Below are 3,095 nucleotides of genomic sequence, written 5' to 3'. Positions count from 1 at the left end.
TCTTTCCCTGGTTTCAAAGCAAAGGTCTTGAATGCTCTATGGGTGTCTGGTTGTCCTCCGTGGTTTGGGCGTGTCTGGGAGCGGGCAGTGGTTCTGATGGTTCGTCCTACGGTGCTTTGCATTGGCAGGAGGGAAGAGCAGAAATTCCAGCCCAGTGCCTGCAAGGGCAGAGTTTCCTTGAAGCTACACGAGAGATTTTAAAAATTTTTTTATTTTTTAGATATTCATGTGAAAGTGTCTTGTGATTTTTCGTCAAAATAAAAAGCCGTATGTTGTGAGGAGCTGGAGTCTTTCTGCACAGCGAGTGTTGTGCTGGTTTGTATTGTTTATTTGCAGCTTTCGAAATTTTCTGTTGCGTGGAGACAATTATTCAGCAGAGTTTTAATCTTTGGTTTGGTTCAAGAGCTTTATATCCCTGAAGCAAACTAATTTTCCCCATCAAAAGCCCTAGGAATTCTTGCATTCCTGTTACGGGAATGTTCTTAGCTTGCCTTCAGCATGTATATCTGATGAGAGGGGATCTTCTGCCTCTCACATGGTACCAATGCAGCCTCCTGATAGGTAAATGAAAAAGCCTGGCATGAAAAGAGAATCCCGACCGTTTTGTCTCAGAGTTGGAAAGGTAGGTGATCAGTGTCCTGTCCCTGCACACCGTTTCCTATTGGAGAAATCCTGGTGACTTCAGCAGATTTAATGGAGGAAGGAAGGACTGGAGAGCTAAGAGCCAAAAATTTATCATCAGACCTGACGATACGATATCACCTCAGTATTTTATTTTTAGCGGTGATTTATTTTTACGGGAGGAAAACCAGGGAAACTAGATCCCTTTTGAGCTATCCGTCCCCTTGGTTATGTGTTCACTGTCTGTGTGGTTTGTGGCAGTTGGGTTTTCTCCTTCTCCTCCCGGCGTGCTCTGGGAATACCCAGAAACACCCTCACTCAGCCACCAGCCCTGGTGCTGCTGCCCCCGGGGCTGTGCAAAGGCTGCTGGGGAGCCGGGCTCCAGCTCCGCAGCACGTCGTGATGGGTGGGTTAGAGAAGGTCTAAGGAGGGTTTTGGGGAGATCTGCAGGGAGGACAGTGGGTTCCTGGTGAAGCAGCAGCCTGGGTGCTGTTCACAGAACGCACTTTGGGTCCCTCACCGGTTTGTGGCTCTCAAAGAGCCTGAGGAAGTAAAACAGAAAGAGATTTCTCTTAAATAGATTTTTCCTTCTGAAGCAGCAGGGGGAAAAGAAGCTGGTTTGTTACTTGACTGGCTGACTGGTGGAGAACTAGTTATTTGGATATGACTTTGCTGTGATTGTCATTTATACCTGTAAACCTAATTAACTGTTAGAGTGCCTAGAACTTATAGTGTGGGCATTTAATAAATTTAGTCAGTGCTGGGTGCAGGAAGATCTGGTTAATGAGCCATAATAAATGCCATAATGTACCGTAAACGTGTTAGAAATTCCAACGTGCTGAATATACTGAATTTTTGCAACTGTAAGCTCAAGTTTGTGACATGTACAGTGACTTTGGTGGGGCTATTAATTTTCAGTGGTGAAAATTCAGTGAGAATCTGACCTGCTGTTGCTCCACGTAGTTGAGCTTGGCCGGGAAACCTTAGGAAAACAAACTGCAGCCTTTGTAGAGATGGCTGTTTCTGTCCTGTTCCTTATTTTAAGTCTTAAGGTTAAATAAAAACCCTTTTTAACGATCTGATTAGTCATGCTAATGCTTTATTAATTCCCAAAAGATGCGTTCTGTAACCAGAGATGTCAAAACTCTGGTCACATGTCTCAAAAGCATTAAATGATAGAAATGTGTGCTGGAATCTCTGGGGACTTCTGTGCTCTTATTAATACATTGTGGTGTTCTTGGAGCAGTAAAACGGGACCCCTTGAGCTACACTCTGCCTTCAATCAACCCTTACAGCTGTTGACGTCAATAGGTTTCCACGCGGGAAGGAGGGGCAGGATTTAGCCGTTTACGTCTTAGCAAAAAAAGTCTGTTGCTGTAACTGCAATCAGTGGGCAACGAATCAGCTGCCCCGTGCAAGGGGCTGCTTTGACTCTGCTGCTTTTTTCTTTCTTGATGGACAAAATGACTGGTTTTCAATCTTATTAGCTGCAATAATCCTTCTCATTCTGGACCCCCCAACGTGGCAGGTTAACGTGGCTTCAAACGGGCTAGTCTGCATCTTAACAAGCCTTCAGGGGGCTTTCGATTGTGTTAGGTTAACGGACTGAGCCAGCGTAACTGAAACACCCCCTAATTTTGCCTGTCAAGGCATGGTCTGGAAGGCTGTTTCCGGGTTGCGCTGCAGCGTTTTCTCAGAGAACACAAGATCTCAAGGGAGAGGTGGCCAGGCTGAGGTCCTGCACCACTGCCGCTCCTTTCTTCTGCACTTCACAAAATCCCTTGGCAGTGTTGTTGCTTTCCATGAGTTGAAGCCTGACCTAGAAGGGCCTGGGGGTCTTGAGGATGTGGGTCTCACTCTGACATAATGATGAGTTTCCCCCCTCCGAGCTGTAAGTAGAGGCTGGGGGATGTAACAAGGTCACCAATGCTTCAGTGGCAGAGGGGGAGTCCAAGTCTCGCTGCCACCCTGGGGTTGCTGAGGGCTTTTGTTCTGTTTTGTGCTGTGGCATTTTTTGTGAGGAAGTACTTACATAGCAGCTGCACCCTGCTAAGCTTTACAAAGAGAGCGAGGACGTAAGGGCCTCGTTAATCTTCAGTTTTAATTCTTAGCAGACGTTACAGACTGAGGGCTCATTGCAGTGGGGGGCTGTTGAAGAGTCGAGAGTTGTGGATTTCTGTGCAGGTCTGGGTATAAAACAGACCAGGGACTGGTCAGAAGAGAAAGGTGTAGAGAAAGGACAACAAAGCTCCAGGAAGTGGAGTTTGTGGGAAGGCTGGTTAGTGAAAGAGCTCACAAGGCTGTGGAGTGTCCTTGTGCCATGGCAGGAGAAAGCAGCCTCCCACCTGTCGCAGTAAATTGCAGTGCTTTGCCTCAAAACTTACTGGAACAGCATGGGGGGGACACAAACGCTTTATCCCTGTGCAAAGGAGTTGTGTCTGTGTTGCCGCTGACCTGTGCTTTGTATCACCAGT

The sequence above is a fragment of the Buceros rhinoceros genome, unplaced genomic scaffold (genome assembly GCF_000710305.1).
Source record: "Buceros rhinoceros silvestris isolate BGI_N320 unplaced genomic scaffold, ASM71030v1 scaffold24537, whole genome shotgun sequence".
NCBI classification, from domain to species: domain Eukaryota; kingdom Metazoa; phylum Chordata; class Aves; order Bucerotiformes; family Bucerotidae; genus Buceros; species Buceros rhinoceros.
Note: the sequence above shows the minus strand (reverse complement) of the source record.